The sequence below is a fragment of the Cynocephalus volans genome, chromosome 5 (assembly GCF_027409185.1).
Source record: "Cynocephalus volans isolate mCynVol1 chromosome 5, mCynVol1.pri, whole genome shotgun sequence".
NCBI lineage: Eukaryota > Metazoa > Chordata > Mammalia > Dermoptera > Cynocephalidae > Cynocephalus > Cynocephalus volans.
In genome coordinates, this window is record NC_084464.1 from 69155587 (window position 1) to 69173687 (window position 18101).

The window sequence follows — 18101 nt, forward strand, 5'->3', positions numbered from 1 at the left end:
TGAAGACAAAACAAAAACAAAGAAACAAACAAAACACCAAAAACAAATGAAATGACTCTTAGCAGAGAGATGGATAAGTATCTTTGCTAAATTCACCTAATTATTAAAGGCTGCTTGGATTGGTATTGGATCCCTTGTGCTATACCAGAGAAGATAATTTTAACAACATAATTTCACAAAGACCTGAATTGCATGATATAGGGACCAGGCCTGAGGATCCATAAGCAAAAAGAGAATTAAGAAGGGCAAAATATGTAGCTAAAACTCAGTCTCAGACACAGTAAGATTAAATCTCTTACACCATCACTTATCTGTCCTTTTCTATTCTGTGCTGGCAACTCATCGATCTAGTACATATGTAGTGAATTCCTTGAACATTTTCAAATGTAACAAGTTCTGTGTTATCTGTTCCATTCTGTCTGGTAAAGAGTTGATCAAAACTATTCCTCATTAATTTTTTTCTCCTCAAGGCAACATAATATACCTAATTTCTAGAGTGTTACTAAGGTGGTATTTCTAGATATCATACCAGGTGAATAGGGGTTAAGAGCTAGTGGGTGAGCAATTTTGCTCTAGGGAAGCTGTCACCATTTCTCAAATTATACTTCAGAAGGACATATTCAGAAGCTAAATTTATATCGCATTTCTGTTGCTTTGTGTTGCTTCGCCCCCACCCCACGGATTTGTCACCCCATTTCCCCTGGGTGATGGAGATGAAAGGATTACTCAAAGCCCATCTCTTCTGAGCAGTGAGAGGCCCCAAAGTGGTGGTTAATCTCCCTTTGGGATGCTCAAGCAAGAGCCATCCCTTCCTTGGGAAAATTAACCCCAAATTGGGGTTCTCTTCCTTCATTTATTTTCCAGACCAGGAAGTTATAGGAAGAGAACAAAGGTAGGGTTATAGTTTAACAATATATATATATAACAATATATATATATATATATTATATATATCTATATATATATATTATATATATAACAATATATATTGTTAAATATATACTGGCTGGTAATTTTCAGTGAAACAAGCCAGATGACATTCCAGTAGACAATTAAGTGGTCTTATCAACAACAGTTTGATCTTAGCAAACATTCCTTCCTTCGTATAGCAATTCTCAGTATCTTTACATAACAATCAGTAACTAGTCTGTCTTTGAGCCAGCAGCCTGCTGTGCCACAACTCTTATCTTGCAACAGAGACTTATAGCCTGAGGGAAATTTCTAGTCCTCCACAAGGTCAATACTTGAAACTGCAAGGGTTTGGAAAACCAGGCCCTGTGAAGTGCATATGCTTTTTAGTATATTCCACACATTTCCATGTAGCAAACAGTTTGTGTGGGAATCTATATGTTGGCTCATATTCTTTCCTACAGAAAACAAGAACACAATGGCAGGACTTTGATCCAATGGTGTAATAATTTTTGTTCTGACATAGCTTTGGTCAGATCATCTATCTGTCTTATCCATATCAATTCACTTTATGTTAGGAATTCCTGTTCCAAAATGCCTACCCAAAATTACTTATCTATTAATTTTAAAGTTATGACTGAATTCTTTATACTTTTCCACAGTGTTAACTGAATCTCCATCCATATTTGTAGTCAAGATCAGATTAGGAGGTCTCCTACATCTTGATTTATTTTTCAATGTGAAAAGAAAAATAAATTCTCTTTTTCTCTTTCTTTAAGTGTCAACCTGCCTTAGAAATACCAAATCTGAGAAGAATGTCCCCTTTGTTTAATGTTTTACTTACAAGAGTTAACAACTTTATGGATATCAGCCCCAAGTGTTTGATACAATTTTATTTTAGAAACAGATGACCATTATTTCACTGTAAGGCATTTTCCAGATTTATAGAGTCATAAACCTGATGGCATTTTAGGCATGTTCACAATGGAGAGCAATGAGGAGCAGCAGTGTCACTGTAACAAATAAAAATGTTATCTTGCCAACAATTGTTTTATGTTTTAACAGTTTTAGGGTCCCCCCCTGCCTCAGTGAATTCACTTCAAGGAAGGGTTATTATGAATATTCTGCACTTTAATATTAAGTAGTCTTCAATGATTAGAAAAGTTAAAAAGTCTTGAACTGCTCAACTCTTATCAAAAGGTAAAATAGCAATTTCTTCTATCGCTTCTCGGCCTTTTGGCTAAGATCAAGTGTAGTATCTGTTCTTATTAGTTTAAAATAGCAATTTCTTCTTACTCAGGAGTGATTCTTGAAAGTCCTACAATGACTTTGTGAGTTCAATTGATTAAAAATAATTTTATGAAAGATAAGTAGTAATCCTCTTCACATTCAAATATCTTTCCTCTCCTCCCTGCTTAAATATTGATTTATAAATTCAATAAGCAATCTCTCAACTGAGTGCCATTGATTAACAAGGAGTAAATAAGCATAAATACATATATACTCCTTATAGGAAAAATACCTTAACAACAATGAATCAGTGATATAATCTGTTTGAAAAACAAAAGGTTATTATTGTTACTATTATCATTACTTCAAGCTAAAAATATTTTCACTTCTTCTAACAGTTTCATTCTTAAATCCTAAGGAGATATATGAGCATATCAATCTATCAATGCACGTCAGTCCTTTTTCATTTGAAATATAGTCAGCTTTCCATTATTCATGAGAATGAAAGGGAAGAGTAATATGGATAATTCAACAGTAAGTAAATGAAATTTCTCTCTATATTGGGATTGCATTATATAATAACTTATGCAGCAGATTTTCTTTTCTAACTCTTTTGATTACACTAAAATAAGTGAATTAATTTATTCCCCAAACACACATATGCCCATCAGATTAAAAACAAAAAAAAGGAAAAGAGTGCTTTCAAGGCATACTAGACAGATTCTCAAGTCCTGCTTGGAAGTTGTACCTTGCATATAATGAACAAAGAATTAATCTGGACCCAGCCTGTCCTTTGGTAATAATTTTCAAAAATATTTATTTTTAATATTTCTTACATTTTCTTCAGGTTTCTGCTGGTTCTAAAAAATACAGAAGAAGATACAAGTCTCAAAATTGAATATGGCCTAGATAAGGAGCTAACATATCTTTTCATCTTAAAGTTCTCTCTACTATGAGTCTACCACCAGCATTCAAACATATTCACTTTCTTACAGTATTAAAATCTTTCCACGTACCTGTATCTCCTCTATATAGCACTTTCTTCTTCTTTTTTTTTTTTCCCTACTGACTTAATAATCAACCTTTGTAAGAAGCCAATTATCCACTGTGTCTCTGTCTTGGTATTTGGGTTTTATACCAATGTCCCATCCATGTTATTAAATTTAATGGACAGTTTTCACTTGCTTGGCATTTAGAAGGTTGTAATACACTCTCTTTATTCAACTTTTTATTTATTTATTTTCTTATTCATTTTGCAAATTCTCAGAATTTTTATTTTTTAAAATTTTTTAAAATTTTCATTTTTATTGTAACATAATGATTGTACATATCTGTTGAGTACAGAGTTGAATATCAATACCTGCGGACAATATGTGATGCTCAAATCAGAATAATTTCTACAATCAACAATATACAATGTCATCGCTTTTCATGGCCCTTTACCAATTTCTCCTCACCCCTTCTCGCCTCTAGTAGCCTTTGGCTTCCATGATTCTACACCATGGTCCATTTGTTCTCCTTATCCACTTTGTACTGTTTAAATATTGATTAGTCTTTTTTCTGGCTTTGTTTCTAATTGATCTCTTTAGACAAATTCATTCATTCCTATGGCCTCAGTGAACATTTTTATGCCAGTGACTCCCAACTCTCCAGCCCAGGGTTTTCTCCTGACCTATTTATCTTACACTGCCTACAGAAATCCTTCCCTTTTACCTTTTCCAACCACCTCCGACTCAATATATCTAACAGTGAATATACTTTCCACTGACATACCTACTCCTTTTCTAGTGTTTTCTTTACTCAGCTGATGGCCCCATTGACCCCATTACTCAAATATGGATGATTCTTGACTCCTTGCTTTCTTTTTTCTCCTATGTTTAATTAATCACCAGTCCCACTGATTCATGTTCATAAACAACTCTTGCATCTGCCTTCTTCTCCTGGACCCTGCTATCACCCTAGTCCAAGCCATGCTCAACATTTTAAAAGCTTGAAACTTGGCTTCCACTCTGTATTCTTGTCCTTCTTTAGTCTATTCTACATTTTTCTATCACAGTCTACATGTCAGGCTTAAAATCTTTCAACCATTGTCATTGTTTTCATGATAATGTCTAAAATCTGTAACACATTTTGTAAATGGAGAGAAAAGGATTAACAGCAGACCTGAAACATATTCTCACACTTTATCATTAAATGTCCTGGAAATAGAAAAAAAGATGACTGGTTAAAGGTCCTTATAAACATGTTAATGACAGATCTACTGTCAAACACATTATTGGTATTTTCTAGTGGGAGAGTCTATTGCCTATAGAATGATTTCAGCACCATGTACTAGGTTTGTATAGGATTATTTATGGTAAACAAATATGGACTCTGGATTTATGGGGCATGGCTGTAGAAAAAATGTTACACAAACTAATGATTGGAATATATAATGGACAATTGTCATGGCCAAAGTACCTCCCTTTTGTGTAAATTATGGGCCCATGAATCCTTCAGATAGTTCATCTTTAAATGAGAACCAAACACATTTTAATGTAATAAGAACCACTTGTGGTACTGTATTGATCGTCTCAAGGTTCTGACTGTTTTGCCTAGGTCTTGAGATTATTTGTGTCTTTCATATTATTAGTAAAGCTTGGTACTGGCTAAGACTGATGATTCTTATGAGTTTGATTTGACAACATGATCCTTTGTGTTAACTCAATGAATCTTAATGTAAGTTGGTCCATTTTTAATTTTTGAGCTTCACCTTTTCTTCATCATAAACCTTATATTTCAGCTTCACTGGACTTCTTGGGCTTATTTTGGTTCCTTGAGTGCAGTCTGGTTTTTATTTGTCTCACTCTGAGTTGTTGAATGAGCTGTTGGAATACTTTCCTCTTCACATGCCTCTGCCCCTTTATTTGAGTCGGTATCCATACTCACTCACTTTAAGCCTTAGTTATCCTTTGATTTCCAGTTTAATATAATTTATTTAGTGAGAACTTTCTGACCTATATGTTATGATAATGTTTTTTACTATTGCTTCAGTAGCAATAACTATATTTATAATTACTTTTAAGACTTTAAACTCTTTAAAGGAATCTCGTCCTCCTTAATCACCATTCTATCCCATAGCTTACCACAGCTTGTTACATAATAGGTAGAGAAATACATGCTGAAAAAAGCTGATGATTTTGGAACATATCACAATTGTTGTCCTAAAACGGCTCATAGCAACTAAATGGATTTTAGAAAGCTCTATATTATATTTACAGCAGCATAAAAATATAAACAGGCCTGGAGCAAAAGTTTGAAAAAAACATCATTCTGTTTCCTTTTCCTCTCGTTTCACATTACCTGAGAACAAATCTTTTCCCAACCCAGTATGTAACCTCAGGAAACTCACATAAGCATTTAAATTTCTCACAATAAAATGAGAATGGTAATAATGCTCTTTAAAAATAATGGCTTTATGAATTGTTTGAATTTCTAAAAGACCATAAAATACATGTGTTATAATATTCATTTTAAATATAATTAACTTTACCATTGAACAAATGCCATTTTCCTAAAACATTTATTTTCTTTGTGCCTTACTTTCATTAAAAGCATAAATAGGATGCATTTCAACCATCAGTTTTTAACAGGAACTACACCTGGTTTTGTACAAACTTCTGTTTGCTTTACACACAACTACTCTTCATCTTATTTTGACACAGTGTTTAGAGGTATGACAGAAAGTTTAGTGATTTTTATGTGTGCTTCTTGCTACTAAACAATGCTGAAGGACCTCCAAAATATATTCCTGTTAATACACAAAAGGGCTAGGAAGAATATTAGAAATGCAAAATGTTACAATCAAACAATAATAACAATTTTTCTACCCTCCTAAAGGCACATTACTTCCATTATAAAAAAAAAAAAAAAGCCATACTGTATTATAAATTCTTTCCTGTATTACCAAAGTTACTCTATCATCATCTATACCCTTATCTGATTACCTAAATGTATAGAATGGACATCAATCAATACTACTGGAAAAATGTGATGCCTACCAGGCCTTATGATTTTAGAAACAAGATAAAAGCCTTATGACTCAAAAAAAGCAATCAAATGCATTTTGTAGCCACAAGCATCGTATTTACTTAAAGGATTGCGACTATAAAAGAAAAACTCTCTTACTGGAAGCTGGGACAAAAGCTGTCAGAGAACAGAGTAGTAAATAGCTTTGAAATTGTTTTCTCTCCTTTATTTCAAAAGCTTAGGGCTACCAGTGTTTGACCTTTTACAAATGGAATGGTTTCCTGCAGGTCTTGGTGTTGCACCGAATGCTGATGGTGGTCTGGGCTTGATGCGGTCATCAAAAATGGTAAATATGCTCATCACTGGTGCATTCTTCTGCATCAAGAATATTTCTCATTCAGTGACATTTGCCGGTTCCATCTAAGAAAAGGTAGAATGATTCTATTTTCTCCCAAACATTTTCCCTCTGGTATCTCTTGACCAAGCAGAGCAAGGAAAATTGTGTAATTGCCCAAAATGACTTTATATTGCTGAGAGGCCAAAGGAAAATAAAGTCAGGTTGAACAAAAAGGCATTTTACTGAGAACATCTGGATTCAACCTGTTATCATCTTTGCTATTTGGTGATGGAGAACATAAAAATATATTTGAGGATTATTGAGATTCCTGCATTTCTTATACTCCTTTTGTGGATTGTATATTAGCAATATTGTCAGTTTCTGGTGTTGGATACTGATCCTATAGTTGCAAATGCACAATGAAATATTAATGTAGGATGATCTGTGGACAGTTTTTAGAGTTAAGTATTTGTAACATAATTTTTTTTTGATATTAAAAAAAACCTGCGAATGACAAAATAAAGCTCTACCTTATATCTATTTATGTATGCTCTAGAAAATATAATGCCCTTTACCAGCCATCTGCCAAAAAATATATATATATATATGTATATGGCCATATTTTGCTTCTATAGTAACAATAAACCACAACATTTCTAACTTCTGAGTGCCTATCATGTGTTGAAAGACCTTTTTTTGTTTTCGACATACATCTCTGAAGTAGTGTTATTATTCCCTTATTTTTATAGTTGAGAAACTGTGGCTCATATAAAACATGCAATTACCTAGGCCAGATGAAACAGTTAATAAAGAAACTGGAGACCACATTGGAGACTGGGTCTCTCTGAATCCGAATCTTAGGCCAGAAATGTTTGCAACCATGTAAACTATGTGTGTGGGAACATCCTGAAAACTAAACATACATTTCTGAGTTCTATTTTGAAATAAGAGATTAATTACAAAAAAAAAACTGTTTTCACAAGTTAGGATTCCTCTGATCAGAGCCTCAGGAAACTATCCAAGAACACTTTAATACTTAAGTATTAACAATGTGCTAAGCGGTATGTTAAATGCTTTGCATCCATTATTTTACTCAAACCTCACAGCAAGTGTATAACAAGGATATGATTATAATTCCCAATTTATAGAAAGAGAAACTGAACATTAGGGAATATTTTTATTCTCTATTTCCCTCCAGACCTATTCTTCCTACTTTTCTGATTTGTTTTGCACCTTGAGAGTCTGACCTCTGAGGACTTTATCCCAGGCTCCATAGCCATCTGGCTCATGGTTGGGTTTAGATAGTTGGAAGAACTGGGAGGGGATGGAGTGTGGGAGAAGAGATAGAGATATTTACTCACCTTGCTGTGGTTCTGTTAGGCACTGCTGCCTTTTTCTGTGATGACAGCTCAAATGGGTGGTCCCACTTCTAAGACTCCAGCTGTCTCTATAATGTGGTAACACCTTTCTCTCTTCTTTCTTTTCCAAGCCTAAGGTGGAAACAGCTTCCTGCTGTTGCTAGTTCTTGCTCCTCCTTACCTCTTGTTTCTTTGTTTGTTTATTTATTTATTTATTTAAATTCTGTACACCCTTGTTATGTTCTCTTCAATTGCATCATTTGGAGTATGCCACCTGTTTACTGTCAAAAACCTCAACTGACAAAAACAAAAAAAAAAAAATTAAGTTGCTTTAGGACAATTTAGGATAGGCAGAGCTCATTTAGGATTTGGCATGATGGGTTTGATGACAACACCCTCAACCACTCTATGATTTCTATGATTTTGCCTCACAAGAATAATCAGAATGAATTGTACCTGAAACCCTACGGGCATTTTCATTCCTTTTCACAGTCTATTCTTTATCTGGAAAAGGTTCCTCTGACATGGAGAACATTGCTGTTGAGAAAACCTAACTGCAAGTCATCAGAAGCAATTCAAATCCTGAAGATTGAGCCAAGGAGAAAGCTACTGAGCAGGTAGACAAAGCTCAAAGTTAGAAGGTAGCACAATATTACTCTAGCAGTGTTTAGAGTAATTACTGCCAGAATCCTCTCCTGCCTGCCGTAACCACAAATCCAGGGGCTTCTGTACACTTATTACTATTTGACCTCAGTCCTAGATACCGCCCTATTAATTCCCCAAGCAGTATAAGACAAAGTTTTAGTCGTTCTTCTATCTCTTTGACGATTATGTATTAAATTCCTACTATAGGCTAGGCATTGTGCTAAAAGCATGGTACACATGAGTAAGACAAGGCTTCTACCCACAAAAAAATCACCAAGTAGATATGGAAACACATAGTCCAGAAGTCCAATAAGGGGTTATGGTACCTGTGATTAAAGCTTGTATAGGTTGCTGTGGAAGGGCAAAAGAATGAGTAGTTTTTCATTACTCTTTCTGCTGGCATCACCCAGTTGAGCCATCAAACCGCACACTACCTTACCTCTAGTGCCTAAAATTCATGACCCATACCCTAAGCTATAAAACCTTAGTTTTCACCATTATCTGGGGACTCATATGTAATAATAAGCACACATAGCATGCTGAAGTGCTTCTCAACAGCCCCTCAATCTTTTCATTTTCTAGCACTTCTCAAAATGATGACTAGAGTTTGATCATAATTTACAGACAAATTACAGACATACATAGCTTAATGATGAGGACACATTCTGAGAAATGCATTATTAGGTGATTTTGTTGTATGAATATCATAGAGTGTACTTACACAAACCTACGTGCTATAGCTTATTACACATGTAGCCGACATGGTTTAACCTATTGTGGAATATACTATAAAGCATATGTACCTCAAAGGGCCTGGTTTTCCAAAGCCTTGCAGTTTCAAATATTGACCTTGTGGAGGACTGGAAATTTTCCTCAGGCGATAAAGTCACTGGTGTAAGATAAAGATTTGTGGCACAGCAAGGTTGCTGGCTCAAGGAGAGACTAGTTACTGATTGTTATGTAAGACACTGAGAAATTGCTATAAGATCACTTAATTGTCTACTGGAATGTCATCTGGCTTGCTTCACTGAAAGTTACCAGCCTATATTGTTAAAGTATAAGCCCATGTATGTTCTCTTCCTGTAACTTGCTGGTCTGGAAAATAAATGCAGGAAGAGAACCCCAATTCGGGGTTAATTTCCCAAAGAAGGGATGCCTCTTGTTGGAGGGTTGTGGGAAATTTAACCACTTTGGGGTCTCTGACTACTAAGAAGTGATGGGCTTTTAGTACTCCTTTGCAGCTCCGTCACCCAGGGGGAGTGGGGTGACAAATCCATGGGGGGCAAAGCGACACAAAGCAACAAAATTGTGCCCCAAGTGAGGATGTTCTCCACAGATTGGAAACTGACCTGCCAAGCATTGGAGAGGAATAGCACATCCGTTTCATCCCGGCAAAGGAGTCCCTAATAAGGGAGACGCATCCAGGTAAGGGAAGCACAGGTGGCTTTCGATTAGTGACTGCATGCCTGCAGCAGGTCAAAGTTAGGTCTTTTCAACCCCGGAGATACTTTTTCCTTCTCTTTACTTTTAAAATATGGATAATTCTTTAACGAAAGGGGAGACTGAACATACATTACAACTCCAATGTCTCCTTAAAGCAGCAGACTGTAAGTAACTCAATGGCAGCTTGTAAAACTGTTAGTGGATATTAAACAACCATGTCTTTGATACCTCAAGGAAGGGGGCCTTAACATAAAAATTGGGGAACAAATTGGTCACTGGTTAATTATGCAATGGGTCTCGTTAAGGTTTCCCACCTAACAACTAGGAATCTATGTCAAGTCACTCTGAGACCTATCCAAGACCTTAACAAAAAACTAAGACATGTTTATGTCACCAAAAAAGGATAAAACTTAATCTTTACTAGTGACTGAAAAAACTTTAAATTGGACAATCTAAAGTAAAAGAAGTTAGTATTTCTTTACAGTGTTGGTATTGTTTGAGCATGCTTTTCTTTCTTATCTGCACAATGCTTCTGCCCTCTCTTAAAAGCAGTGGTCTTTTCTTAACTGCATGTGCTACTCTTTTTCTCTGAAGACTCTGGAGTTTTATGAAGAAAAGCAGCCATGGCACCAATCAGACCCCTTTTGGGTCTACTGCTCTTTTCCTAAAAACCTCAAGAGTCAAATGGTTTCATCTCTGATTGGTGGCTCAGCTCTTGAGCTCAGTAACTCATTTTAGAAACAAAAACTAACCTAAAATCTACCTGTTTAACTACATGGTCTCAAATTTTCTTGCATCCTCTCAGTTATCTGAAACAGACTTCTAAATTCTCTTCTAGTCTCATCTATGTATTTCTTCACAAAATCCTATGGTAGAATTCTATGCTATTTTCTTAAAAGGAAGAAAATATTCTCTGCATCTTCTTGTAAATGTTTGCATACTTTGCTTTACAATGTAAATTTTTATCTTGCTTTCCTTATGGCAGAGTGAGGCCTCACCAATAAGTCTTTTGGAAGAAACACAATCTAAACCTGACTGTCCTTTTCACTAGTGAGCTTTTATTACATCTTGAACAAAACCTATAAGATCTTTGTTTGTTCTTGTTGTTTTATGTCTGCATATATGCATGTGTAAGCTGTATGTTATGTCTATATGTTCATGTCTGTGTAATTGTGTTATGTGCAAGGTACCAAATTGGCTTATAATTAACACATGCTCATTAAATAAATAAGTATACTTTTCAAGTTCATGTTACTTAAATCTTCTAAAGTTCTGATAAATATATTTTAAAAATTTGATTCTAACCTTTTACCTAAATTTGTTTCTAGGTCAATATGTCTCCTTGTTATCTCAGCTCTGCCTCCTGGCCATGCTGGGAGAAACAATATCTTTTAGACATAGATAGGGAATACTGCCCTCTGCCTCTCTGGATTCCACTTGGCTCTAAATGCCACATGGAAACTTGGGTCCTGAAATGGCTGGTGAAAAGAAACCTATGCCAAATACTCACATAGGCCCCAGTTAGCATTAACTGATAAGGGTATAGATCTAATACACCAAGTTTTTGGCTGGGAAACCATAAATATGTATTTGGTAAATATATCTAAAACTCAAACTGGGCTTTACATAATTTGCTTTGGTAAATGGATGCCTATTTACTCATCTGAATGTATAAAAATGTTCTTATCAACACACATTGTTGTCTGGGTTTACTAATCAAACAGGACTACGTTTGTCTTTGCTAAAGGCTTTTAAGTTGTAAACCCTGCCAAAACCAAAAAAACTAAATGCAAAAAAAAACCCTTTTTATATATAATTTTTAGACAAATTAGGCCAATTTAACATTGATAAAAAAAGAAACAAGTATGTAAAAAGGAGGTGATTTAAAGAAGGCTATGGATGTGGGGATATGGTTATGGTTGGAGGGGCTAGAGAGAAAGAAAAATAATTTTTATGTAAGAACACATCTGGTATAGTGTATTTTTGTCCTAGAGTAAAATGACTGGGCATTTAGAAAGTAGGAAGTATAGGACAAAAACAGAATGTCTGAGTAAGTCTTGATAATGGTTTACGTAGATAAGTTTGTTAAAAGGATTTTACAGTAAAAAAAATTAACTGGATTTAAAAACAAATTATGTGTGAGTTTTTCTAAAAATTAATGTCAAAAGTATTCTAATACAGGGTTAGAATTTGCTCTCCTGCGATGGAACAAGCAGATTTTCTAAAAAAACACTTAACTGCTGTCATTAAAAAAGTGTAAAAAGTTTTCTTTATCTTTTAGATACCTGGCCTAGGGAGGTTATTTCATGTTTTATCATAAGTTCTTGTGCTCTCTGCCTTTAAAACCCTTTGTCATTTTGGTTTTACTTTTTGTAATAATTTGTGATTTTATTCAATTAAGTGTTTTAAGCCTTTTTTGTTATTTAATAAAGCTTTCCAACATGAAATTCTGAAAGTTTAAAATAACTTTGAGAAATTCCAAGGGCCCTGGAGTTTCTCAAGGGTATATAAAAATGTATCAAAACTAATTGGCTTATTAAATAAGTTGGACTATATGGGAAAGCATTGTCAGTATTGAAGGTGCTATGGATATGTGTTCCAAAATCTTATAAGGTTCTTAAATATCTGTGTCTTGATATAAATGCTACAGGTCATAATCTTGGTTTAATTATAATTTTAAAATGTTATGTCTTCAAATATTTCATGAAAAAACTCTGATAGTTACAGTTTCCCAACAAACTTAGAGTTCATAGCTTTAGACTGAAGTTCCAAAATTCTAATGAAGAAACTGATGGGTTTGTGAAATTGCTCACAAAGGCCAAAACAACAAAAGTTAATTGGTAAATTAATTAAAAATAATTATGGGTTTTTACCATTTCCTTATTTTAAAATACTGCTGGTTCTCCTAATGTTCTCCAGATATAAGAAAACTCTCTCTCTTAAGCTATCTATAACTAACAACAGTTTGGGTATATGTCATTTAAAACAGAGATAAAAGCATTTGTTTTCTCCCTATTTAATCCCCCCCCAAATTTAATAACTTTAAATATCCTTATGATTATTATGGCATTGTGGCTATTTTTATAATTCAATGAAAATTAACTCTCTCTCTTTATAACAGGATATAACTTAGAACTTTGGATATAATATAGCATGTCTCACTTCTAAGTTGCTGATCCCTCTTTCATGTTGCTATAATTTGGTCTAACTGCTGCTTCATCCTTCTGTTCATCTTTCCCCCCATCATGGGACAGATCTTCAACCAGGAAACAGCATTCACAGCAGCATGGGACTTATACAAAGAAAAGTAAGACCTTTTCAATCAAGATATTGATCATCAATGCTTTTATGAGGAATGCCTTGATCATAAAGGGGGAAATAACATCTTCTCTACAAAAGCAGTTCTCTAAATTTTCCTGGGCTTAAAGAGGGTGTTTGTAACTTGGATGAGACATCCTGTTCTTAAACAAAAGACTTGTAATTGATCAAAAATTTTACATAAGACTAGACACTCTGAAAGCAGTAATGTTCTGGACAGATTAACATTAACAAACTCTCTGGACTCAGAACCAACTATTCTATAGACAAAAATCCCTTTCTGGAGTTTCAACAATTGGTAATTACACCCAATTACAGCACCTGGAATGATGCCCCTGCAGTCACCCTGAGAGATGATGACATCATCAGTCCTCACCTGAAGTAAATTAAAAGGACTTGCCATGCTAAATGATACCAACTTTGCTTTAAATACTTTTATCTTAAATGTGCCAACCTGACCTATAGCTTTTGCTTTTTCTTTTAAATAAATAAGACAAGGGAGATGTGGAATATACTATAAAGCATATGTACCTCAAAGGGCCTGGTTTTCCAAAGCCTTGCAGTTTCAAACATTGACCTTGTGGAGGACTGGAATTTCTCTTCAGGCTGTAAAGTCACTGGTGTAAGATAAAGATTTGTGGCACAGCAAGGTTGCTGGCTCAAGGAGAGACTAGTTACTGATTGTTATGTAAAGGTACTGAGAAATTGCTATAAGATCACTTAATCGTCTACTGGAATGTCATCTGGCTTGCTTCACTGAAAGTTACCAGCCTATAGTGTTAAACTATAAGCCCATGTATGTTCTCTTCCTGTAACTTGCTGGTCTGGAAAATAAATGCAGGAAGAGAACCCCAATTCAGGGTTAATTTCTCAAGGAAGGGATGCCTCTTGTTGGAGGGTTATGGGAAATTTAACCACTTTGGGGTCTCTCACTGCTCAGAAGAGATGGGCTTTGAGTAATCCTTTGCAGCTCCGTCACCCAGGGGGAGTGGGGTGACAAATCCATGGGGGGTGAAGCAACCCAAAGCAACAGACTATGGCTCCTAGGCTACAAACCTGTACAGCATGTTACTGTACTAAATACTGTAGGCAATTGTAACACAATGGTTGTGATGTTTGTGTATCTAAACATCCCTAAACATAGGAAAGGTACAATGGAAATATGGTATTATAATCTCTTGGAACTACCATGGTATGTGGCAGTTCATTGTTGGCCAAAATACTGTTACGTAGCACATCACTGCACCTTGTATTTTTTATCTCTAAGTCTACATGAGAGTTGTTTAGATAGTATTTTAAATAATAAATGGCTAATTTGAAGTGCATAACTGAAGATAGACATCTTTATTCCTGCTCCACTTGATTGTAGATGATGTGAATATTATTGCACAAAACATTTTAATTCTACTCAAACACATAGATGTCTGTTTGGAAGTGGAAGGCCACATATAAGCAAAAGAAAGGTATTTTACTGTCAGGACACTTCTGCCTTATCTTCCCATCTTCCTTTTTCTTCCTGTCTTCATTCCCCATCATCTCTGGACATTTCACTTTCTTTTCCATGGCTCTCTGCTCTTCTCATGTCATCTTTCCTTCCCTTCCCATCTTCCTTTGCCCTTCTTTTCTCTCCCAGTCAGGCATCATAGATAGAGTTATTTCAGGTGAGATTCAACAATGGATTTTAAGACTGGTTTACAAAAGTCTGATGAGTAACCATGGAACATCTCCCACAAAATGCTAATCAATTAAAAGAAAAAAATAGAAAAAATATGATGAAAAAAACCTGGCAGACACCAAGGTTTTTGGTGAACAAGATTAACATCCCTAGTGATTGGATGATAACACGCTGCTTATGGTGCACTGAAGAGCTTACAGCATCATTTGAGTGGCATTATTGCTAAAACATGAAATTAAGCTGGTCATAAGGCAGCAAACACATAGATGCAGGCTGAGGGTCATCCAGCCTCACACAGAATGTAAGTGTTGTATTCTTTAAAGCTCTCAAGGACATAAAAGTGGGAAAAATCTGAGAATCTGTTTCATATTAAAGAATTCTGAAAAGAAATGGCAACTAAATATAACACATACTCCTGGATCAAGTCCTAGAAAAGAAATTTCAAGAAAACATTGTTGGTACAGTTGGTTGAATTATCAAGATTATTGATTGGAATTATTAATATACGGATAACTGATACTTTCTTAATTTCACAGATATAGGAGTATATTTCTCTAAAATAATAGTTTCTTATATAAAATAAAAAGGAGAAAACTTATTAGACAAAAACTTCTCTGACATTCTGTAAGCCCAGGAAAAGTGAAATTGTGTTTGTTTTGGAATTTGGCTGCAAGTAATAAATAATTCCACTAAAATTGCCTTAAAAAATAGTTTTATTTTTCTAACATGGAAATCTAGAACTGGGTAATTGCTGGGATCAGTTCAGTTGGTTAACAAATACCACCAAAGTTCCAACTCCTTTCCCTCCTTGACATTGTGGTTTTTAATTCCTAAGCTTTTTCCATTACTTAGAAGATAGAAACAGACTCACAGCCACCATTATTATTAAAACAAATGAACAAAAAGATCTTCACAAACATTCTACAGCTTATTTTCTTATTATGTGTTATTGCTAAAACTAGGCCACTCATAACAGCAACGAGTCTGGAAAAGTGAGCATTTTTAACTTCTAATAAAAGAAGATGAGCAGGAAGGAAAGGAAATGTGAATGGGTGGTGGTCAACCAACATCGTCAGTCATTGTGCTCTTTCTTCTGACTGTAGTATGTAAACCAGTGCATTTCATTTAATTTGTATTTATTGTATTCTCTCTCTCTTTTTTTTTTTTTTTTGAATAAAGACCGGATGTCTTAACCTTTTAATAAGAATTTCGCCAAAAATGCACTATTATTGCTATTTCTATTACTACTACTACTTCTACTATGACTACTCTACTACTGCTATTACTACTACTACTGAATATGTTTTATGAGGTATTTTTTATATGAGAAGTGTTTTCTAAGTGCTTTGCAAGAATTATCTCATTTAATTCTCACTAAACTTATGTCTGCTAGATATCATTGTTATACAAAATTTACATAAGAGGCACAGGTGAGTACCTTTAGCAAGAATATAACAGTTTCAGGTCAATCTTCCTACATATTTTTATTCTTATGCCTTCTTTCATTAAATAAGTAATTTTGCAGAAAAATTATTTCATTCTTTTAACAAATATTTTCTAAAAAATGCTATATGCTTGGCACTTTGCTTTCTCTCTTAAGGATAAATTCTCTGAATAAAGTGGCCTTGCTCAGTCCCTGTTCTATTGCTTCACTGATATAGGAGAACAAATTTAATTAGCTCTCTTGTTCCCAACAGTAAACTCCAGGGACCATATATGTCCTGTAAAACCCTTTCCCAACCTAGCGTTCTCGGACTGATCTTACACGAACCAATCAGTTTCCCTCTCCCAGGGATTTGAAACTTAGACAGAAATACATAAATACTTTCAATCTTTGAGTAATGTTGAAAGCAATGTTCTAGAAAGAAAGCCACAAAAGCTTAGTTGCCTGTGGATGCACCCAAAACTCACTTTACAAAATTTTATGATTTAGATCTTTTTGGGGGGGAGGGGGAAGTTTGCCTTAATAGTCTTCAAAATACTGTCTTATTCTGCATAAGAGGTCAGTTGATTTCTGGTGCTTGTTACTATAGTACTTGGAACTACAATGCCTTGCTTGCTACCTTGAATGCTGGAATTTGGACTGTAAACACTCATTTGTGCAGATATTTTTCTTTTACAATTATTGAAGCGATTATTTTATCCAGAAATAAATTAAACCAAAGAATCTCTTGAATATAAAAAAGGAAAATAAGCTATGTAGTTTTCCAAAAATTCAGTTTAAACATATGTAAGTGTGTATGATGTAACATATGATGTAAACATACATCACCAATCTTCACGTTTCTGCTGTGAAATAACAAAACTTTCAGTAGAAACTTGAAATAGAAACCTCTCAGTCCCAATTTAAGTTATTTTTGTTGTTGTTGTTCTTATTAAATGTTGACCTCCTGTGCTTTTCTGGGCACTATGCCAATTCACACCCACTCATTTGCTCCTGGGATCCAAGTAGATAGGTCAACTGCCAAGAAACACATTTAGCTTTGTTGTTTGTAATTACCATGTTAAGACTTTGAAGTCATCTTAGAGCTATATTTTAAATTATCATTTTTATAGTTCCAACAATTTCTATTCCTACTGTCAGTGAAAAAATATATAGAAATTTGATAAATCAAGAGTTTTACATTCAAGTATTTAAATTTTACCTTTAAAATCACCTGCCACTATAGCATAAAAGCAGTTTCTTTCCACTACAGCTCCAATGGATGTGGTGATATGGAATTTCCTGCTTTCCATGAGAAAAAACAAGGTTATGAGCCTCTTGCTGCTTTAAAAAGTTTGCCTATATTTTTATTTTTATTTAAAGGAATGATTAGATAGTCTCCTCTGTGTAGCAGTAGCTTGGGCAAAATAATCCACTTGTTTCCTTCCTCATTTTATTCTTTTTTGAAATTTTCTCTATGATGCTTTAATACTGACTATATGTATGGTGCATTAATGAATTAAAACAAACAAAAGAAAGTACATTCTCAAGAGAGTAATAAAAGTCATCATGATGAATTCAAAGCACCTCTCTTTGCCCCAGCTTTGCTTAGTCTTGAAACAGAGAAAGAGGCATGGCCTATTCTCTTCTGCCTTACATTTAACTTTCTGTCTTCCTTGTTCTTACCCTGTAGGGTTGAGGCCATGAGAAAGTATCTCCCGCGTGACTCTTTCTGACAAGGCTACGACCTTCTTT

At 34.7% G+C, this 18101-nt stretch overlaps 1 pseudogene; it reads left to right on the plus strand.

Annotated features, from left to right (window-relative positions):
- The first annotated feature begins 2129 nt into the window (after positions 1-2129).
- LOC134379412 (U2 spliceosomal RNA) lies at positions 2130-2292 on the plus strand (annotated as a pseudogene).
- Positions 2293-18101: the final 15809 nt, after the last annotated feature.